This window comes from Equus asinus, chromosome 2, assembly GCF_041296235.1.
Source record: "Equus asinus isolate D_3611 breed Donkey chromosome 2, EquAss-T2T_v2, whole genome shotgun sequence".
NCBI classification, from domain to species: domain Eukaryota; kingdom Metazoa; phylum Chordata; class Mammalia; order Perissodactyla; family Equidae; genus Equus; species Equus asinus.
In genome coordinates, this window is record NC_091791.1 from 18399947 (window position 1) to 18424044 (window position 24098).

General features: G+C 45.9%; 1 long non-coding RNA gene across 1 annotated transcript in view; it reads right to left on the reverse strand.

Annotated features, from left to right (window-relative positions):
• Nucleotides 1-24098, reverse strand: part of LOC139044589 (uncharacterized) — a 60392-nt gene that overhangs the window by 13312 nt on the left and 22982 nt on the right. Inside the window, exon 2 of the long non-coding RNA XR_011501654.1 lies at nt 15255-15351. This is a non-coding gene — a long non-coding RNA (uncharacterized lncRNA). The remainder of the gene's footprint in view (nt 1-15254; nt 15352-24098) is intronic.

A 24098-nucleotide genomic window follows, 5' to 3' on the forward strand; every position in this document is an offset into this window, starting at 1 on the left:
GGAGGTATGGCGAACAATGTTAGTCCTGTTTTTGAGATGAAGAACAGAAGCCTGGCGGGTAAAACGATTTGCTCAGTCAGAGGTGTCCACCTCTGGACTGAAGAGCCCTCTTCGAGACACCTAGATGCCCTCTTTTCTAAGGGGTGGGATGGCTGTGTCTTGCTCCCAAACTTCGTTTACCATCACCATTTTCACCCATGGTCAGCCATGGCCCAACATGCTTCCAGAAGCAATTTTATTAGACTCAGGAGAGGATGAGATGCTCCCCAACATTGAGCTATCATAAAGAACAATGAAACCAAGTATTTGAAAGAGCAAAATGCTATAAAAATGCATTGGGCTATTATTCCAATTAGAGGAGCTTTTCCCCAGGACAGGCCCTAAGGCCACTTGTTTCTTAGCTGGTCCCAACAAAGGTACCCTCTGCTGGCTTGTGTGGCAAGGGATCTGCATCATGTAGATGCACCTAGGATTTCTGGGAACAAGGGAGGGAAGGAGGGAGCGAGCGAGCAGGCGTGTGAGTGAGCGGTATCCTGTTCCTGGTTTTAGGTTAGCTCCAGGACTGGAATGCTTAACTCATGTGGTTTTTCAAGATTAATCATAAGTTACAACAAGCTACTCCCCCTTGGGGTATTTCATTTGCATCATTTTCTCTCCCAGAGGGTTGAAGGAAGAAAAAATATCCGCTGCACAGCTTTGGAAATTAGCTGCTTGTCACTCACTCGCTTGGAATAGGGTTTAGATCTCAAGGCCTTCTCTCCAGAGCTCTGGACTGGCTCCCCATTAAGCAAGAGATGTACAGCTGGAAACACACTGCTGCCAAGGCACTTAGAGTGAGCAAAGCCAGTTGTGGGCAGCTCAGCAGTAACATGAGCCCCTGGCTTCTGAGTGCCATCATTTATCTGCAGGTCCCCAGGTGCCTTCAAAACTAGGCATTTAGACCTCCATATGCATTTGAGGATCAGGAGTAAGCCAGCATGCCTCATTCCCCCATGGAAGTGAAAGATCGTGGTTATATCTTGGGGGAGGGAGCTTTTTGAGAGGTATTTGGGGTCCTTGGTAGTCCAGGTAGGGTGAGGCAGCCTCCTGGAAGCACCTGGCTGGAAGGCTGTTGACTGTCTTTCAAAAGGGTGACCCATTGTCCAATTTTATATTATACAAACCAGCACAGTGAACCCAGACTGGATGGAGTCAGGGTCCATGGGAGCTGGATCTGGGGAGTAAAACATGTTGCCATAGCTCTCCAGGCATGAGGTCATACTGTCTGAAGGAGAACCTCCGCCAGAACCTGAGAGTGGTGGGTCATCAAGCCCAAGACACTAGGCTGATACTCAGTGCTCCAAATTCATATTGGTGGGAAAACTGGAATGGAAGACTGGGAAGGTGGAAAGAAGCTGTGTCACACAGACACGGATGGGGCAAACACGGCGAGATCAGGTCAAGGCTGGGCTCCCGCATGGCAGGTCTAGGGCAGCACAAGTTGTAGACCCCACTTTCTGATGGCGGATCAGTGGCTGCGATATTCTGCCTGACTTGGGCAGACTGACTCAGGAACCGGGCTGATGCCAGGATCTGGAGAGATGAATCCACTTTGTTGTCTCTGGGCCTGACAAGACTCAGTGAGCCCTTCCTGGTGCTGTCTGAGGTGTCACTGCCAAGTGATGAGACATATCTGAAGTTTGACCAGCAAAGTAGCTTCTTCAGGAAGCAATATGCCCAACTGTGTAGCCACAGGAAAATCTATTTACTTCACAAATGCCAACCACTCCAGAAAACTATTCATTACTTTATTACTTAATGTTCCAACTGGATGATTTTCTTTGTTCAACTGGACTTGGTCCTGATTAAGTTTTGGCCATTTGCAAACCCCAAATCCACCAGGAAATTCTTCTATCACAGTTCCTGATTGTCAAAAATGGAAGCATTCAGTGTTAGCCTATAATCAAGAACAAGGTTTCCTTCCGTGACTTGACGCCAACCTGCCTTCTCCCAGCATCTCCTACCCTACACACGAGCAGAATCAGTGTGCCTACCAGGCCTCAAACACACAAGGTGGGTTCCCCTCTCTGGACCTTGTCAATGTCACACCTTTGCCTAGAGGAGCTCTTCCTCCTCACCTCTGCTTTTTATTTACCAGATTTCTTCTCATTCTGACCTAATTTGTTACCACCCGTTTGCTACCACCTCCATGATGTTAAGAAATCGAGAAGCGTATTAGTTTGGGAGGACACAACATAGTGTCACAAAGTGGGTGGCTTAAACAACAGCAAAATATATTTTCTCCCACTTCTGGAGGCTGGAAGTCTGACATCAGATGCTGGCAGGATCGGTTCCTTCTGAGGGCTGTGAGGGGAAGGTCTGTTCCAGGCCTTTCTCCTTGGCTTGTAGATGGCTATCTTCATGTTCACACGGCATTCTCCCTCAATACTTGTCTCTATGTCTAAATTTCCCCTTTTAAAAGCACACCACTCATTTTGGGTTAGAGCCCACTCTAATGACCTTGTTTTAACTTGATTACCTCGATAAAGACTCTATCTCAAAATAAAGGTCACAATCTGAGATACTGGGAATTAGGCTTTCAGTACAGGAATTTGATAGTTGAGTGGGGGGCACAATTTAACTCCTAACGAGATGCATCAGTGGTTAAAACTACTGCTCTAGCCCAAGATCAGAATTATTTGATTTTGTGCTCATACGGAGCTAGTCGGAGCTACAGGAAGAAGAGAGGTGTGTGCCAAAATAGGAAGCAGAGACCACCCTTATTGGGCCACTTGAACTGCTTTTTCCAAGACAGAAAATGTTTCATGGAGAACAGAGGGTATAGATCTTGTGCATGGAGGGTGCATTTTAGAAAATACACCGGATTAGTTAGAATAGGCTAGGTTTTGCTGTGGTAACGTACAACCCCACAATCTCAACAGCTTACAATTACAAAGGTTTGCGTCTTGCTCCTGCTATGTGTCCACTGTGGGCCAACTGCAACTCTGCTCCTTGTTGTCCTCACCATGGGACCCAGTTGATGCAGCAGTCTCTATCTGGAAATTTGCCCACTTTATGGCAGAAGGAAAGACATACGGCAAATCAAGCATAGCTCTTAGAGTTTCTTTTTGGACAGAGCTCACATTTCCCAGGCCAAATGAAGTCATCTGGCCAAGACTGATGTCAACAGGCAGGAATGTATAATCCTCCTGCAGGGAGGGTCATTGCAGGAAGAAGCACCAAATAGGAGCCATTGGAAGTCCAATCTACCACACAAATATAAGCACCGTGACATTTCTCTAAGAGAACCAGCTTTCTCTGACTTTGGGCTGTCATTTCACTTCCCTAGCCCTCCGGCTCCTCATTTAGTGAGTGGGAATCATAATACTTACCCTACCTTCCTTACAAGGCCAGTGAGAAAATTAACCACGAGACTACATATGGGTCTGCTTGGCGAATGATTCTTAAAGCATCCCAGTCACAAAAGGCATAAATCTACCATATCTGGGATATAAAGTAAATTGCGATCACATCAACTGCAAAGACAGGTGACCAGGGACAAACCAGGTCTTCCCCCTGAACTTCTGGAAAGGAGGGCAGCCTGCTGTGGTCACTGGGTTCAGCAAGGCAGTGCCCAAAGATGTAGCCTAGACAACTGGGAGGACATGGGAGGAGTGGGTCATCTTGCTGGCGTGTGAGTCCACTCACCACAATGGACTCTTTCCTTTAACCAGCTCCCTTTACCCACCCATCTTCCAGCTAGCGCAGGTCCAAACATTAGTCCACGTTAAAGGGAAATAAATAGACCAGTATTTTTGTAGCTGAGAAAAAAGGCTCAGCGATATTAAGCAACATATTCAAGGTCACACAAAAAGTTATCACACAGCATCTCCTTTAAGCATTTTACGTACATTAATATTTAATCCTTGCAACAACTGTATGAGGTGGTGTTTTCACTAGCCCCTTTCATAGATGAGGAAATTGAGGCACAGAGAGGTTAAAAAATTTTCCCATCATCACACAACTCATAAGTGGCCAGTCTTGGGAGAGCACTGAGGTTGGACATCCTAAGATGACATTTTCTCACTCATATTTAACATCTCTGAAATTGGGATGTGTCTTTTAATTGATGACATATCATAGTTGAAGAGTCAGCATTTTTCCTTCCTCAGTGGTATATAAAATAATGTTGCTTCTTAAAATTGATGACATCTTACTTAGAATCGATGAAATACAAGACACGATTTCTTCTCGACCTGCCCCTCTCCACTTCCCTTCATCAGTTTTGAGATTTAGAAATTATTCTTCCTTTTGGATGGAGGAGAAACTAGATGTAGATCCTGTCAACATTCCTTCCCCATCCTTTCAGCTCGCTGGGTGAAAATGCAGGAGAAGCTGACAAAAAGTGGCCAGTTAGGGCACAAGGCAGCAAGCACAGTTGTGGGCCAGTCCTGTGCAAGATGAAGTGTCTGGGAGAGAGGGCAGCTGGTCCTGCCTGCATTTCCATGGAGTCAGAGCCCTGGCCAAAGACTTCAGCACACAGTGCCCAGCTGTGCTCCCCAGGGCTGAGAGCAAACCCATTCTCTGATGCGCTGAGATGAAGCCAGGAAACACGAGTAGGAACTCAGGGCAACTGCAGAAGGCACGTCTAAGGCGCTGCAGTTAGTGAACAAGACACGAATCTGTGTCCATTTCTTGGGGGGTAAATACTACCACATGTGCCTAAAACTCTCACATCATTTAGTTTGCACTGACATGAATCCCCTTGGAAGAGTTAGCATTTGGTTAGGTAAACGTTTCCCCTCTCCCTCCCCTCCTCACCTCCCTCGTTCCCCATCAATATCTTGCAGATGTGGGAACAATCCGATGACTGACTCCTTTCCCACACTGGAATGCCGGGCTGGGGAAGAAGGCCGCAGAGCTTTCTGGCTGCCTGCGACCCTCAGCTACAATGGGCCGCCTACATTCTCTTGCTTGTGCATCAAGCTTTTGGCTGCTTGCTGCCAAGTATTAAGTGCTTGTTCCACAAACCTGGTGTAGATTATCACTTCACTGTATAGATGTATCTAATAGAATTAAATAGTTGGCTCCTGACCAGTAACAGATGTGCTACATATAATGCAATAATAATGAGATTGAAACCACCATGTAATGTGGAAGGAAGAGTGGAGGGCGACTTGCATTTCTCTAGTTTGGAAGCCAGCTTGGAGGAAAAAGAAACTAGAGAGGATGGCCATTTATTTGTACTGAATGAGCTGTATCTGTGTGTTTCAGATTCTCCAAGGCGTGACTTCCACAGCCCTGTGCACGCCTGTGATATGTGGGGAGAGACAGAGTGGAATAGGGATGGTTTGTGCTGGAAGTGGACTGGTCCAGCTTGATGACCATGTTTCTGCTCCCCCCAGCCTGGTGCTGCCCAGCTTTGGGGGGCTGTAATGAGATTATAATGGGATACGCTCTTGCACGCTGCTCCAGGTGAGGGATGACCAATGAAACGTGGGCTCAGGAGGTCAGCCACTTGGGCTGGGGGAAGACAAAAGTGTAGAGGAAGACGAAAGGAAATCAGGCCACTGCTGGGCAGGCCTGCAGTGTTTCCAGGTGGGGACTCCAGTGCTCTTTCCTAATGTTTGTGCAGTTCCAGCACCTACCTTAGAATTAAGACGAGCTGGTCTCTGGAGACATCTGCTCCCCAGGAGTTGACTACTCTGGGTCCTGGGACTGCTAATCAGGAGACCCAAAAGGAAGTATGCCTACAGTAAAGGAGTCGCCAAGCTCCACCCTGGAGATTAAGGAGCAGCCTCAGTGGTAGGATTCCTGCAATCTAGCTGGGCTTAATGTGAATTCAGAACCAGAGTTTTTCTGAGTGCTTTGATCTGTGGCTGCCCTCTGCCTGTCTTCTCCCTTGTTGCCCTCCTTTTCTCTTCTCTTCAATATTAATGTCTCTATCAGTTAGCTATTGCTGAGTAACAAACAACCCCAAAATTTAATATATGGTTTATTTTTTTCTCACAAGTCTATGGGTCAGTTAGCTGATCTGAGTTTCCTCAACTGATCTTGACTGGGCTTGCTCATGTGTCTGCAGTCAGCTGGCAGATTGGCAGGGGCTGGCTGGTCTAGGATGGTGTTAGGTCCTCAAAGCTATCACACCCTCCAATAGGCTAGCCCTGCTCTGTTCTTATGGCAGTGTCAGAGGTGTGAGGGAAAGCAAGCCCAATTGCATGTGAGGGTTGGTGGAGATAGGCATGCGCTTGCAAACCTCCACTTGTATCACATTTGCTAGCATCCCTCTGGCCAAGCAAGTCTCGTGGCTAAGGCAGAATCTGAGTGAGAGGGACTACAGAATTACAGGGCAAAGGGCATGGATTAAGGGAGGCCATTAATTAGGACCATCAATGTAATTAACCTACTACAGTATCCTTGGAATTTTCCAGAAGTTTTCAAGCCTACAGATTAGAAATAGTCAATGGGACAGGTCAATGACATGCCATAGAACCTCAAGTCCTCCTTCAGTCCATCCAAAGAAATGGTCAAGAGGCACTCGGGTCAGTTTCTTGTTGTCTCCACCTAGACTTCCATCTTCTTTCTTCCTACACACTGGCACTTTGGGATTGCCTGCTCTTCTCTTCCTCTTCCCACCCCCTGACACATGCATACACACTCAGGACAGACCCTGGTCCAATTTCTGGGGACCCTTCCTGCCGCAGCCCCCAGCCCCTAAAAGAATGGGTAAGACACAGAAAGTCTGGGTGTGAGAGCACAGCACACAGTCCCAGAGAGATTGGGTAGCAAGAAATGAAAGACCAAGATGAAGAAGACTTGATACTGAGAGGAGTGCAGATAAGACAGGGGGTCCTTCATGCTCTGAGCCCAGAGGTACAACTGAGGCCAAAACAAGATGGGTGTAAACAGGCCCACCTTGTCAGGTGAACAGAATCAAGTGTAGCACAATCAAGCATTGCTAACAGCACCAAAAGGATCAGGCTCAAAAAGCAAAAGGAAATCTGCCTGGCACGTAACAATTGCTCAATGAATATTTGTGGACTGACTGGCCAGAAACTATTCTTAGAAACCCACAGAATCTCAAACAAAGGTTTAGGAACAAGGAGAGTCATTGAAGCATATTTGCAAGAGTGGAAACAAACCAAATGTTCAACAATAGGGAGATGATTAAATAATTTATGGCACATCTATATAATGGTGTACAATGCAGTTATTTAAAATAAGGTTTTAAATTAAATTTTTATGACTAGAGGAGAGGTTCACCACGTAATTTGAAGTGAAAAAGCAGGTTACAAAACTGTATGCAATATGATCCCAAGTAGGCATAAAATAAGTGTAGTTTTAACAGCAGTTTATGGGAGATTTTTGTATCTTTACGCTTTCTATATTTTCCAGGTTTTGTCCATAATGAGTCTATATTTCCTTTGTGACTATAAAAATAAAGAATATCTGAAAAGGACATGGATCTTAATTTTGAAACAGAGACCAAGATATTAACTTCTTGTTCAGTTTCAGGCACCCCTTATATACCCTCATATATGCTCCCGTATTTTTGCTGGTAGCACTTGCCACATGTTATGTGTAGTTGGTGGTCTCTCATCTCTCTCCCGCAACAGAATGTAGGCTACAGGAGACAGGGATTTTGCCTGTCTTGTTCACCGACGCATCCCCAGCGCTCACCACAGCCCTACAGACAGCAGGCCCTCAGGAAATATTTGTTGAATGAGTGAATGAATGAATGAATGAAATAAACCACTCAAAGAGAATTCTCTTTACCTTTTACTGAGTCAACTAGGATGTCCTGCACCATCAGTGTTAGGAGCACCTTGATTGATCCACAGAGAGAATTGTTAGGAGCAACTTTGACTTGTGGGTACTCGCTGCCTCCAATGGTATAGATTGCCTACTATCTGTAGGGGACTCAGCATGGTACCAAGCACTTCTGGTGGGCAAGATGGCCATACTTACCCAGACAGAGTATATTGCAGGAGGGGGCATTCATCAGATCAAAGTAGGGAACTCAAGCATAGAACACAAAGAAAGACTCCGTTAAACATGGCTGCTGCTTCGCCCTTGAGATGCTCCATCCTTGAGATCTTCAAGGACCAGTAAAACTATTCGAGGCCTCCTCCAGAAACCCCACACATGTCCTCTCCACCCATCCTCTTGAAGCAAATTATGCCTGTTCCGGAGCCCTGCTCTCTCTTCCACCACAAGGAATGCACTTGACTGCATCTCAGCCAGTTCCTGTCTCAAATACAGGTCCAAGCAGTAACTAATCTACTAGTTACTATTAGTTAACTATTCCAATAGTCATTCTATTTTATTCTTCACCCTTGTCTGTGTCACTTTTTTCCAGGCACATTAAGATAACCTTTATTTCCATCTCTTTCTTCTTGTCTCTTCTCCGTCCTGTTTTTTAGCCCTGCCACTTCACCTAATAAGTCTCAAACAGCACTAAAAAGCAAATGAGTAATGTCAGTGACAGGAAAGGAAAAAGAAAGTGACTAGCACAATTAGCCATAAAGAGCACATTCACTGTTGAAGGTCCTTGAAAGTGCCCAAGACTCACTTCAGACTCTTCTTTCCTTCTTTAATTAGACTCTCCTTTCCACACCCATCAGGGCTTGAGACACAGCAGACAAGCTGGTCTCTTCTGTTTCACGATAAGTGAGGTTCTCCACTACTTTTGTAAAAGCATGTGCGTGTGGTATTTCCCTTTGTAATAACACCGTCTCCTGTTTATTGAGCTCTGACTGATGCCCAGGCAGTGTGCTCAGGACTGAGTCTACCTTGAAAATTCAATTACCTCCACAACCCAGGAGTTAGAACTACTATTATTCCCATTTTCCAGATGAGGAAACTGAGGCTCAGAGAGAGTAAGCAACTTGCCCACAGACATCCAGTTAACCTCTTCTTGGGCTGAACTGGAAGAATAACCACCATTCATAGCATTATGTGAGGAAATACATGTTCCTTTTCCAGAGGACCAACAATACACACACTCACATCAGGAACACAACCTGCTTCTGCTTCTTAGAGGAGGGAAGAGTCAATGTGTGCAACACTTTTGTTGCTGTGAAAGATTCAAATCTGGGTGACTTCTGGTGATAGATCATTAGATCTGCCTCTGGATTAATGCAAATTCTTGTCCCCTCCCAGCCATAATGATTGGTCCACAAGGTGAACCTGTAACTTGAGCTGGGCCAATCAGGTCCTCCCCTAGGATTTTAAGTACTGAAATCGGGAGAGAGTCCTGCTCTGCCTCCTATCTCATCACGGAAAGGCTGTGAATACAGGGTTGCTGAAGCCTGGCAAAGAAAGAGGGGACAGCCAATTAATAGGAGGCGAGATGAGGCCAGGAAAAGAGAAGCAGAGACTAGCGGTGACGGAGAGGGAAGAAGGAGAGAATGAGACCGAATCCAGCTGTCCCCAAGCTCTCTTTTCAGTTTTGTGAGCTGCTCCCTTAACTGCTTCCCTCTTTTTACAATTAAGGAAACTGAGCCAGGGAGAGTGAAGATACTTGCTCAAGGTTATGCATTAAGCTAATGGCAGAGCTTGGAGCACAAGCCCCTGAGTCACAGCACAGCACTCCTGACACCCACATGCCCAGGGGATGGAGGGCAGGGACTCGCTGAGGTTGAGAAGGGAGAAGGGGTAATGCTGTGTGCTTTTGATTACGCCCACGGCTTAGTCATCCACGCGAAGCTCGTGCCCCAGCTCTGTGCCTGCTGCCGGGATGGCTCAGCGGCAACCCAGTTGATGCCTCATTAACTGGATCCACCTGTGGGCACTTTATTTAATTATCTCAATTGGAATGGAGTCAAGATGCTGGAGTTAATGTTCTTCCCCTTTCTGAGAGCTAATTATCACCTGTAGCTTGGCCCCAGGCACATACGGAAGGGGTCACCAACAGCACTGTAAATGTGTTGACTGAGTCAGAGCATTCCCTCTCATTTTGGTGGGAAAGGTGAGTTAAACATGACAGAAGGTCAGAAAGCATCTGGTCCAGTGCCTGCCTCCAGAGATTGGAGCCTCGTGCTCTGGGTTGTCCATTTCCATCACCAGGCCAGCGTAAGGAAGCGCCCAGAATCCTGGGGCCTGAAAACAACAATAACTGCCTCTTCTGGAGCACTTCCTGTGTGCCAAGCCCTCCGCAGCTCTTATCGCAAGTTCTCACAACAGTTCTGAGGGTATTTTCACCTGCACTTCTGCCTGGGAAGTGTCTGTTGGCTCAAAGAGGTTAAGCGACTTACCTGGAGTTTCAAGGGGAGGCAGCTGAGCTAGGATTCAAACTACAGCCTGGTTAATGTTGTTGTCAGATCTTTCCCTTGCCTCCTGTGCCTCATGGTTGGTAATTGATTACCTACTGTGTGCCAAGTAGGGTGACCAGTTTGGGAAATAGAAAGATATATTTACTTGTTATATATCCCTTTGCTTCAAGGAGCTCACATAAGGTCTTTTTGGTATTAAAATAATTAGACTATCCTGATACCACGATAGTAAGGCGCCACAAAAAGCATGTAGTATGTGAAATCAAAAGGTGTGGATTTGATTTCCAGCTCCTCCCCTCCCTAAATGTACGATCTTCCATCAATAGCTTACCATTTCTCCACTCAGCGCCCCCCAATCATGGAACTCCACCTATCTCCCTTGTCTGTTTCATGGGGTCCCCAAGAGCTCAAGTGAGATAACATCTGTGAAAACTCTTGTTTACAAAGGCACAGCTTCGTTTGTTGTAGGAACGATTATTATTGGATGGAATCCAAGATTGACTTTACTCCTCAAGGAGACAGAGGCTTGACTGTAGCATAATTCACAAGCTCAAGGTCTTGGCTTATAAAGTAAGGCCCAGAAGTAGGAAGGAGGTCCCTACTTAGGAATTCTTTCTCCTGTGTACAAGCATCCCGTGGTAAGGAGAAAGAGTCCCTCTACGCCTTTAAAATGACCTGCTGGTTAATAAATAATAAACGAAAATTATAATTTCCTTACAGACTTTCTGGGCCTAGAATTTAAGATGATTTCCTCCTATCTTTGCCTAGAAGATTGTTGCAGGGGAAGCTTTGGTCTTGTTCAACAACAGCAGCTGGCATGTGCCCTTGTTGTTATTTCCCTCTTCATTTGTTGTCTATCAGGAGGGTAATTTTGAGGGAGCCCCTATAGGCAAGACATAGGATTGCCTTTACTGGACCAATTTGCCAGTTCCCCTCACAGAGACAGAGCTACTGCACCAGTGCCTGTTTTTCTGAAAAATCTCTTGAATAAACAACTAAGGAGGTTACTCAGTGTCAGACCACACATACCCAGGGTGACCAACTTATCCCAGTTTGTCTGGGACAGTCCTGCTTTTAGCCCTGGAAGTCCTGCTTCCTGGGAGCCCCTTCAGACCTGGGCACACTGGGACAGTTGGTCACTGTACCCACAGATGACATTCCCCCTCTGGGGCAGACAGCACAGTGCGGCTGAGTCAGCTCTGGTACCCGGCAAGCACCTCATGCCTTCTCTATCATGTGGGGCAAGCTGTCTAACTTCTCTGAGCCTTCGTTTTCCATCTGTAAATGAGAATAACAGGATAACCTGCCTCACAGATCACTGTGAGGAGAAAATGAACACATGTGGAAAGTACTCCATACAGTGCAGACGCATGGAACCAAATAATCCTTAGTCATTGTCACTGCCTGGTGCTGGCCACAAGGAGCTTACCCTCAGTCAAGGAGACAGGACAAATACCTTAGTAGGTAGTTTAGTTCCTTCTCTCTTCCGTTTGTGTCTCTCTTTCTAGTTGTACCTCCCTCACATGTCCCTGCTCCCCGACTCTGCCCCGCTGTTTCTTCTTCCCTCAACCAAGGGTGCATGATGCTGTTTCGTTCACAGTGCATTATTCACTTCTTGGCAGGGAATGCCGTGCTCCTAAGAATTAACATTTGGGTTTTATTTACTGGCTTACTAAGTGCCAGAATTGCATAGGGATTCAGTTGCACAAACTCTCTTGATGGGAAATCAATGACAAATTGAGAAGAAGGGGGTCTTGAGGATCAAACAGCAAACCCTTCACAATCCTTGTTTGAAAACTCAGTCCCGGCTGATTTATTGCCGTTCCCAAAGTGGTAGAGGGGAGGGACAAGGTCTCCTTCTGGAATCCCCTTGCTGACCACCAAATTGAACAGTCAGGCCCATTTCCAGTCTTACATGAGATTAGTCACAGGATATTTCATTTCAAATCCAATGGAATGTTTTCCTAAATCAGACAAGACTCTTTCAATGTTTATGGCTGTTTTGCTGGAATTCTCCTTGGCTCCGGGAGGGATTTGAAAATTAAATACATTTCCTTTTGGTGACCTGGGGCCGAGCTGGAGGGAGATGAGGCCCTAGGCTGGGGCCAACAGTAACTTGTCAGGCTTGTTCCAAGAAGTCACTCCCATTGGCCAGCCTTGCTGAGCACCTGCAGCCCACTGCATGGCCAAGCCAGGCACCTCATCCCTACAGCGTCTCCTTCCATTACCCACCCTGCTGGTGTACCATGGGAAATTAGAGACACAACACAAATATTCTGCAAAATTAAAAAGATGGGGCGAGCTCAAGCCATTTGGCAGAGAAATGGAAGGCTCACGTGGGTCTTTTCACATCAGAACTTTCTGTTTGCTTGTGTGGTGGATAAGAATGTAGAATTTTTATCAAAGTAACTGTGGTCAGAGGTTGCAGAGTTTGTCTGATATGGTAGTTTTCTGTTTCAGTTGGTCTTAACACAGATGAAGAGATGAAAAGAGAGACAGTCAAAGAGAAATGATGGAGAGATGAGATTATGATGAGAAGGCAAGAAAAACATGGGGAATTGCCTAAAACTAATCCTCTATTCTTCCAAGCCTGCAACGGCTTCCCTGGAGATTGATGAAATCCTAAAGGTATGTTTTTCTCATTTTATAATTTCAAGTGAGTTCTATTTTAATTGATCATTTCTGCCTCCTCCCTTAGACACTTTTTATCTGTGGATCATAGAGTCACCTCAGATGAGAAATTATTCAGCTAGTAGCACAGACTCTGAAGCCAAACTACTTGAATTTGAATCTAGCTTTGGCCACTCATTAGTTGTGTCTCTGGACAAGTTACCTAACGTCTCTGTATCTCAGTTTCCTCAACCATAAAATGTATATAATGGTATCACCCACCTCATAGGGTTGTTGAGAAGAGTAAATAATGTACACAAACTGCCCAGACATGTCCCTGATGCACAGCACGCTCTGGAAAAGAGCTTGCTATTATCAAGCCTGATTTAATCAAAAAGGTTGATTTCACCACAATTTGTGTTTCCAGTAGGGCTCCATCTACACAGGAATGAGTATTCCTGGGAACATCAGACTGGCTGTCAGATGAGCAGGAATTCGGCTTAGCTGAGTATGCTTCCTCTGGGGAGGACCAAGTCCTGATGAAGCCAACTAGAAGCATAATAATTTAAATAGATTCCTGGTTCTGTTTTATCAGGTGTGTCCATCAGGATGTGTTAGACTGCGAATCATAGAAAACTGCATTCAAATAGGCCAAAACATTAAGGAATGTATTATATCCCAAGTGCAGAAAGTCCAGGGGTAGCTGGGCTTCCCAGTTGGTTCTGGCCAACCAACTAGATCATCAAGGACCTGTGTTCTTCCTATATTTCCATCTGGCATCCGTGGAATTGGCCTTGTCCTAAGGTAGGCTTCCTTCATGATTGGACTATGGCTAGCAATGGCAATCAGGATGAAGTGTTTCTCTGTCAGGTCCATCAGGAGATAACATGAGGAGACACTCTCTGGATACTCTCCGTTAAGAAGAAAGAAAGACTTTCTCAGAAGCCTCCAGTCCATCTCTTCTCATATTGCATTGTCTTCAATGGAGTCCTCATGCTTGTCCCTGAATGTATCATTGACTAGAAGGATGGGATTACCCCTAGAGCTGTGGTCAAGTCACAAAACAGCACTACTATTACTCTAATAGGGGAGGAGCAGATGGACACTAGGGAGTCAGCCTCATTGTCCACCATTCTACAGTTTAGGTGCCCTCCACATCAGATGGTAACTAAAGTTCAGGGTTGGATGACTTTCCAGGAGTTCCAGAAAGTTCCATGATGTCAGTTAATTCCATAGACTACTCTGCATGGTGGAATTGCTAGGAATGAAGTTCTGAAGATGAGATATTCAAAGACGTGTCATGATGAAGATTAGGTTCATTCTGTATCCTCTCCATACCAAAGCCCTCAGCTTTGACTGAAATATTGCCTTGGATTAGACAGAATTTTCTTACTATTTCCCCCAATTCTTTCTCTACACTGGCCAGTGAGAACAGAGATCACTTCTGCCTACTTCACCATTGTATTCCATGCTGCCTGGCCCATAGTAAGTTAATCAATATTTATTGAATGCATGAATCCCTCCCCCAAAAATTCTGGGCTCAATCCTTTGTAATAACTTGTATTCATACTCTGTTTCTCTTGCTCTAAATATTCTCTCTCTTTCTCTCTGCTCCCTTGGAGGCCTCAATGGCCTTGAAATGACCACCACCTCTAGGAATAATAACGGCTTCCATTTGTTTATTGAGCACTTACTATGCCCTGCCCAGTGCAAAGCTCTGCACAGATATTACCTCATTTAATGTTCATAGAATATAGGGGAAGAAAATGCCTTACCAAAGGCCATATAATCTGTAAATAGAAACAGAATAGAGATTGAAGCCCAGAGGGGCACCAAGCCTTGAGTCCTAACCATCTCTATGTGCCTTCCCAGGCTTCTGAAGCCCACGGAACACCTTTCCAGTACTGTTCTCTTTGCCTATGCTCTCCTGTTGCTTTCTTATGTCCATCTGTAAGTCTCACTTCCCTTATGCCATGTTATGCTTTGAAGTCCAGAGGGCTGTGTTTTAATACCACTGGGCCCCAAACACTCACCCTAACAGAGATCCCTGTCATGAGTAGATGTCATTTAAGTTGAATTGCATCCAGGGCCCTGGCGTCTGGCTGGACCCAACTCCAGCCGATGTGTGAAGACTGCCTGGCCCAGCGTGTATGTTTTCGATGTCTTGGCCAAGCCAGCTTGCAGCAGGCCACTGCCTCAGACAATCAGTCTAGGAGCAAAGCTCAGTGTCCATCTGAATAAAGCGTGAAGTCAGCCACATGGTCCCAAGCTAACTGGCTTGGCTTGGTTCTCTTCAACAAGTGCAAGCTCAGTGATCCTGGCCCCCTGGCCCTGCAACAGGCCTCTATGTCTCATGCTATCCAATTAAAGTACTTGTCAATGTGTACATACCTCTCCAGGCTAGGGAGGCGCATCCAGGCTATCGAAGAGCACCAGGCACTGGACTCTTTCTTCTCCATTAAAAGAACTCTGCAAACTCTTCCTCTGGCTGAAGGCACAAGAATGAAACAATTTACAACTGCTCCTTGTGGGTCATGTCTCTCAGGGCATGCTTTAAAAGCTTTTGCCTGGGCCACACATACACATACAATGTTCTCAACACATCCCTGACCGCTTGTTCCCAGAGCCTGGCCAAATTTAGGGCAAGTGTGTGGCCACTGGTCTATTGGGCCAGCCATTGGAGAAGGTGGCAGAGCTGCAGGCTGGCTGGATCTTCTGGAAACCAAAAGCAATTGCTGACATCTGTGATGCCATGGGACTGGGTTCCAATTACTGGGTCATTAGCCACAGTCATGGAAGGAAAAAGTTGATAGTGAGGGCAAGGGCAGAGAGAAAGCTTTCTCTCTTCTTACCAGTCCTAAAGACTCAGGAGGCTGAAATCCCACTGCTTCCAAAGCAGGGTCCCCAACTGGTGAATTAAGTTGTACCATTGAGATTGTGAAGCTTTATCTGCCTCTGTCTGATAAATCTCTAAGCCGCTTGCTGCTACCTTCTCTGATCTCATCCCTTGTTCTTTTCCTCTATCATTATGTGGACAGAAAGACCAGGGGAGCAACACCCTGTTCTCTTCCTGGTTCAGTGCCCAGTTTTTTCCTTCCTATACTAGATCTCCAGGCCTCAGGGAAATAAAGAGAATTGGAAGACTCAGGACACAAAGGACAGAATTTCCTAAGGAGGTCAGGGAAGCACTCGTGTGCAGTCTTTGTATGAGATATAAGGGCAACAGAATGTTTTCTTTCATCCCTTATGCTCAACACAAGGCAAGTTGGGAAAATAGAAAGGTTTGATAAATGAAAAAACGGAAAAGAAAATGGTTTGAATAAGTCCAAGCAGCTGAGAGATCACAATAAATGTGAATGGATCAAAGCCATCATATTAAAGGATAAAGACTTTCAGATTGGATTTAAAAAAATACCCCAAACTGGCTTTTTGGTACTTAGGAGTGATGCCTAAAATAAAAGGACACAAGAAGGTTGAAAATGAATGGGTGATAAAACAGACTCCCAAACGATGGGGTGGAAAACCTACCAGGCCTGTCCATGCTCTCTGAGAAACAATATATTTAGAAAAATATGTTGCTTGGCTCTACCTTCAAAGTGACCTTGAAGAAAAGCCTTTAGGGAAAATGTGTCCCACTGGGATCTCCAGTGTGGACTCCACATTAAAGCTTCTCCTCCATTTATCCCCCATCCCTTCTAATTTTAGAAGTTGGGAGGAGCACAGAAGTCTCTTAGATGGACTGTGCCATCTGTCTCCTCTCTGTTTCCAAAGGTGAAGATGTTAAATCAAAAACAAGCTCGTAAGTCTCCCTATGCATCTTCCCAGTACCACCCCAGAAGATGGCTTCTGGCTGGCCAGTTCAGATAATTCCCCAGACAGAGAGGTCACAGATGGGCCACAGAGCCAACTTTGTGAGTGAGCCTATTGGGCTGTCCATCTAAGTACCCAAGTGAAACCAGCACAAAGGAAAATAGTGATGACCCCGCAGAGGAACCAATGGGCCAAAGTGTGGACATGCAGTTATTCCATAGATGGGTCTCAAAGGGTTTGGAAAATTCCTTAATATTGTATGCAAATTATGAATCTACGAGCTACCGCCACCCCGGAACAGAGTTCATAGCTTCCAGCACATTTCCAAATGGATTCATGAACTCAAAGAGTTTTAGAATGATTGACTGGTATAGTAATTTCAAAACTGAAATGAAAGTCAGTGGCCTGCTTCCTGCAGGAACCCATATATCAAGGCTTGGGGTCCTACTGCAGTTTAGAGAGCAGAGATGTTCCCAAAGTTGGTAAAACTAGGCAGAGAACTGAGCCCTCACTCAGTAGGGGTTAAAAGGAACTACAGTAATGGGTTTGAGGAGGATAGGGGCTCATGTGGGCCTCCTGGTGAACCAAAAGTGAAATTGCTTTTTTGCTGGTTCCCCTTCTCAATCACTCCATAATTCATTCATATGGAAAATAATTTTCTAGAGCGCTCAATTCAACTAATCCCATAAACTTCACCTTGAAAACATGGGATCATTGGCAAAATAAATTTTGGAAATACTGCCTATGTTGACCTCCCCCGGTGAAGACTCACAGTGCATATTTTTATTATAAAGATTCTGACAAACCCTGCAGTAAAGAAAAACATTTAATTTAACGTAATTTAACACAGTATTTCCAAAAGCTATTTGAGCAGACTTTTCTCTTTCCCAGAGCCCCTCTTAGCATGCCGCTTAACCAGAGGTCCACTGCACATGCTTTGGGAAATGCAAGGAAAGTCAAAAGTCGAAAGCACTTCTTGGTGCTCTAGGCCTACCTTCTGGCTCTTCCCCTGTCCCCTTCCAGCCAAACTCAGTGCCCATGCTAAACCTGTCACTCCTTGCCCTTCCCTACCTCTGGCTTCCACTGGCATATTGCCACCCTCTCCTTTTAGCCCTCTTCCCCAGTCCTCCTGACGTTCTCAGTCCTAGCCCACACCCCTCCTTTCTTCCACAAAGACTTTCCAGCACAGAGCAGATGCTTGGGGGTTGGGGGGATACTGCAAGGAAGGTAATGCCCTGTGGTCACCGTCTGCCATCTCCCAGGCCCTCTTCGACAAACTGTTCTTAGATGTGGGCATCTTACTTTCACCTTAGTTCAATAGGGCTGCTGCCCAGTGATCCCTATGCATTTCCAGGCTGGAGGTAACAGGATGATGGAGAAGAAAGAGAAAACAAAGCAAATTTAAGCAATGGGTGAGATCAAGTTCAGGGTCGAGGCACACTTGACCCAACCCTGACTTCTCTTCATAACGATTTGCCTTTCCCTTCAGGATGTGGTTCCTCTACACCCATCCCCACCATTCATACCAGTGCCTGTGAAGAATCCACATTCTGAAGTGTGTACCTTATGAAGCTTGGGTCACAGGGCAGGGAGGCCTCGATGACAGACTGACCTCCAGGGCACCTCAGATAGTCAACCAAAGGGGCAGTGGGCACTAAGTAAGGTACCGCCACCGCTGAAAAGTTCCCTAGATCCCTGCCAACTTGGACTCATCCTGTGCACAGCAGAGACGTGCGCTAGGCCAGGTCCCTGAGTTCAGAAAAGACTTTGCTGCAGAAACCACAGCCACCTCTTCCTCCACAGCCCTACAGCACCAGATCTTGTTCCTTAAATGTTGGGATTACAGGGCGGGCACTAACCCACCCTCGGGTCTGTGGGAGTTCCTTGTCTTAAGAAGACCCAGAGCAGCAGAGACTGGTCCTCAAGGTAGTAGCAGGGCAGCAAAAGATGGCAAGAGGAGTGACGCACACCCAGGTTCATGCCCTGCCTCCACTACTTCCAGGCTGTGCAACTGTAGGCAGGTTGTGTAGCCTCTCCGTGCCTTAGCTGTTTCATTTGTGAAATGAGGACAGTAACTGCATCCACATCATAGACCCATTGTAAGGATTAAATGAAACATAAAACCCCTAAAAAAGTGCCTGCTCATATAGACTTGTGAGTAGCAACTGTCATTATCATCATCATCATTCGATATAACGTCCTGGACTGGGAATCAGTATACTTGAGTCATAGTTACAAGTCTACAACCAATATTCATCCTGAGCTTGGAACAGTCTGGGCCTCAGTTTTCCCATCTGTAAAATGGGAGTTCCTTACCTCCTCAGGAGATGCATAGGCTTAAGTGACATAAGTATTAAAGGACTTTGGATAGTGAACAACTCTAAGAGAGGTGGAGGCCACCTCAGGCATTTTGGGTCACCAGCTAGTCTTCACTCATCCTCAGCATCACGTGTGGATTTTCTCTCTCCCAGCTCTTCCTTCTTGCTGAGATTCTGGACTCAGATCGCTCACACTGAAGTGTCTGATGGGGCTGCCAAGGCTTCCTTTGCTGTGGCCCCAGCCTTTCAAGATCCTCGGAGACTTAAGAGATGACAAAGAATATTCTATCTTCCCAAATCTCAGAAGACTTCATTGACTCCATTAATTTCACGTTGTCTGGCTGGACACCAAGGTCTTTTGACCAATTTCACAAATGGCCTGTCTGAGCAAGGCTTAAACAAGAAAGAGAAAAATGCTCCCTCTGACAAGATTTATTATTATCATTATTACTCTTGTTATTATCCTTCGCAAATATTATGATTATGCTCATGACGGCAAGCATTTTCTAGGAGCCAGGCGCAGTGCTGAGAGCAGAGCAGGCATTTATGCATTCATTCCTCACAACAGCCTTATGAGGGAGGTACTGGCGTGACCCCATTTTACAGGTGAAGCTCAGCCTGCTCCCGGCCCCATAACAACTCTCATCCCAAGGCGGGGAGAAAGGGCCGGGGGTCAGAGAGGGAGAAAGCAGCTGCCTCTGACGCTGTCATTCTCCTCTGGCAGGTGCTTGCCCTGGGAGTGTGTCTCCTGTCTTCTCCTGATGGAGTCCTTTGCATCTGGATAAGCAGCCCATGAGCATGGAAAGATTCCGGCTGAGCTGGTCACCTAAGTTGGTCACTTGGGTCCTCAACTTCAGGTCTAGCATTAGATTATCAAAATTACATTGCTTTTTGTTATTTTCTTTACCCTAAGCACAAGGTGTTGAGTTAATCATATTCTTTGGCTCATGGCGTGTTATCATCATTGATAGATTGATTTGTTCATTCATTTATTTATTTCTTCCTTTTGATCCTATGTTCCATTTCTATTCCTCTCCTCCCCTGGCAGCTCTTCTGTGTTTAATATAATCCTTTTGTTTTACAAGTATTGCTGCTTTATGTTGCATCTACTTTTAATTTATGTAAATTATTGTGTCTTATTCATCTCATTCTATTCCTTTTCTTTAACTTGGGATCATGTTTTTAAGATCCATCCACGTTGATGGATGCATACATACACTGAGTCCATTCATTCATTCAGGTAGTTTTCTGAGGGAGTGTGCAAGGCAAATAAGACAAAGGGCACACAGGTGTTTCATCGACGAGTCAATGCAGGAGTCGAAGAGAACAAAGGGGAAAGTTCTACCAAGTTAAGCAGCTCTGTGCCCTCTCTCCAGCCTACACACTGACCCAGAAGTCCAGAATGGACTCCCACAGACACCACATTCAACAATGTCAATGAGAAATGAGGGAAGGAAAGAAACAAGGGTGGAGGTCAAGCACAGTGGATCTGGACCCAGTGACTTCTGCTCTGACAAACCCACAGCTTCTTCTAGGACGTCTGTGGTGCCCAGCCTCACCCAAGTTGCATTGCTGACATTGTCAGGAGAGTATGTACGGCTCTGGCTGCAGGCCGTCTCTCTAACAAGTCATAGGAGAGTTCTCCATGTGTCCTGGGCATAGAAACTTGGCCTGAGGGGCTGCCAAGGCCTGGGGAGGGGATCATCAGATGTGACCCAGCCTTTTGGCAGCTCTTCTTGCCCTCTCTACATCCACATAGAACCAGAGGAATGGGCTGACTTTTTAATAAATCAAAACCAGTTTCATTCTTTAAAATTGAAATTTCACAGGTCATCAGCCTACCCCATGGCCCACTGCCCTTGGAGAGGATGGAAAAATAATTGGAATCATATGAGACAGTTTGATTAGAAAAGTGGATGTGGTTTAGAGCGAAGGCCTGGATTCCCCGTCCTTGGTAACTAACTTGACCTCCCCTTCCCTAAGCCTAAACTCTTTAGAGCTAAAGCTGCCTTCTTGCCCAGGGACATCATCTCATTTTAAGAGGCAGGAGGTCGCCTACCTCCCCAGGGGCCAAGACTGTTCACCACCAGAACAGATGGACGAAAAGTGAAAAATTCAGCCACACACGAGTGTTTCCAAACTTTTGACCGATGGCTGCTCTCTGCACCCGACCCCCAGCCTCACCCCACAGAAGTGAGTTTGGGTGTCTATAGACACAAGTGTAGACAACACAACTTCATCAATGACCCCAAGCATCAAAGTTAGCTATGGAAAACTATTTCATGTTTACCAAGTAGCTCCAGAAACGATGATATGGGAAAAGAGGCAGAGACTATGTGAAAGGTTTCTTGTTATGCTTCTCTGAACATTTTCTAGGAGATCTGATGCATGGTCCCTAATTTACCAGCGACTATATCAAGTCAGGCTGGGGCTGGGGGTGGGGAGCAATTGGTTTGCTATCTCCCACTTAACAGCAAGTCGAGGAGTTAGGCAAACCCTAGAAAGCCATTCGTTGACTAGATCCTACACTCTCTTCTTGGCCATCCTAACCTAACATGCAGAGGAATACGTACCAGTAGCTCATGAATGAACATGGCTCTCCCTTAGTGGTGTTTCCATCCAGAAGTTTTGTAAGTTATGCTTTGGAAGTTGAGTGACCCTTTAAGTTGAATGGCCGTTCTAAGATCTAAGACATTCTTGTCTCTCATGAGACTCAGCTAGTCACAAATCCCCACGCTTCCTCCAAACCTAGACGCTCGTCCATATTGTCCTCAGGGTTTGAGTGGCAATCTTCCTTCACCAACAAGAAAAGGTTCTCCAGTGAGACTCTGCATCTGCTCACAAAAAACAACCTCCCTTCCAAACAAAGAAATCCAGTTGAGCCTCTTCTTTGAGCGCCTGGTAAGCCTAAACTCTCCCAGTTCCGAAACTCAGAGTAGGGAATTGGTGAGCGGCCTCAGAATTGCCTCCAGCTGCCTGAGCTTTCCTGATAACCCATTTTGACCCCACAAGCCAATCCCACAGCCATATCGAATGCAGACCAGCAATGACCTCGAACAACGTGAACCTTAACAGCCACATGTCTCAGAGCCAGGGATGGCTTAAGCCAGATGTGCATGCAAAATAGAGGCGGTAAAATGCTGAAGTTTTTTTTTTTTAATACCTCTTGTTAAACATGTTTTTTCCAAGACCTCAGCTATCTATTGCTCTCTTTTTAGGCTTAGTGAGGTGAACTACCTTTCCCCCGTGGACCTCCCCTGCAAATTGCTTTTCAATAATCCCAACAGAACCTGCTGGCAGCCGCATTCTACATAACAATGCAGCTCGAAAATGCATCACCTGCAATTATAACTCTAGCTTTGATGTAAGACCAATTTAAAGATAGAGAATCTGGGTCTAATTAAGGCAGCTCAAGCTCAGACTGATAAGGGCCACCTTCATTACAGCTCAAGTGAGCTGAAAGCAGGCCCAATGACTCAGGAATCGGTTGGGAATATTTCCCAGGCATTTCAAAACACATTTTATTGTAAAACAGGATTCTGGTCTCTACACTTACTTCCATGGACTCATTAGCAGAGTTTTCCCTTCCTACCTTGGTCTACTCCTGCAGAAAAATTTCTCAGCGTCTGAAAGAGACAATGACAAAGGGTGGTCCTGTATTGAAGATGTTTACCCTGGGTCAATCCAATGATGTCACCCCCTACTTAACATCCTCCCGTGGCTTCCCATTGCTTTGGCATAAAATCGCACATCCTTGCCATGCCCCACAGGCCCTGTCTGCATCTCCATCCTTATCTCATTGCCCTCTCTTCTTGGTTCCGGGATTCAGCCTGCAGGTCTTCCTTCTGGTCCTTGACCCCGTGGAACCCTTCCTGCCTCACGGTATTTGTATTTGCTGTTCCCTCTGCCTGCGATCTTTTTCTCTTTGCTCTTTGCATAGCTGGGTCCTCAGCATCTCAGACCCAATGTCATCTCGGAGAGATCTTCCCTGCCCACCTGTTCACAGTGGCCACATCCCTCCCCCATTTCCTCCTGTTTCATTCCTTTGGATCATCTTTTCATCTACATTTTAAATTTTGGGTAGTTCCTCTCTCTCCGTAGAGCTCTGTGGGTACCTAAAACAGCACTAGTAGGCACTCAATAAAAAATTATAAAATGAGTAAACTGACAAAAGACCAATGGCTCCTAGTTAATGGGCCGATACATTTTGCAAAGCCACTGTTTCCATAGCTACATAGATCATAGGGGTTTGAAGGGAGGGGGCTCAGAGGCCCCTTGCCACACTAACACTCCCTCTCCAAGGTCATCAATGAGTGTCCCTAGCCTCTGCTAGGACACCTCTGGTGACGTATAATCTCGTTGGCCGTGAGAGCCCATTGTCCAAAAGCTGTTTTGAATCTTCATGAGCAAAGTTCTGGGATAGACGCATCTCAAAAGCACTCGGTGCAGTGGTAGCTTGCCTGAACCAACCCTCCCTGGCAGTGAGCAAGGTGCAGAGAGGGTCCTCATTTTGGCTCCTGGCTCCTTCCACAAAAAAGAGGCTTGAGGGCAAATTTAGAGTCATAATGAAGACTATGATGCTGACAAGGACATCTAACATTTATCAAGTGCATACCATGTGCCATGCACTGTGCTAAATGCTGTACACATCTTATGTCATTTAATCCACACAACAACCCTGGGAGGTAGATATTAATATTATCTCATTTTACAGACAGGGAAATAACACTCAGAGACGTTGAGTTACTTGCCCTGAGTCACACAGCTAGGTCATGGGTAGTCCAAGTCCAGTTCTGCCTCTACATCTAACTCATTCATCCCAATTTTGCCCCATTTTTAGTGCAAAGACCTTGGAAGCCAGGCCCAGATCTCCACAGGTGTCAGAAGGAAGGAAGATTCCAGAGCCAAAGAGGATGTTTCTGCAAAGCTGTGGGCATACGATTAATCCGCAGGCACAAGGCAGTTCTGTGCCCATCCCCACCAGCCCTGTGTGCACTAATGAACCCAGTCTGAGAGCAGAGGCACCGATTATGGAGAGCCGGATGGGTCCGAACCGGGCCTGGGGAACCCCATAGCTGCCCACGCCGGCACGCTGTATAAATGATTT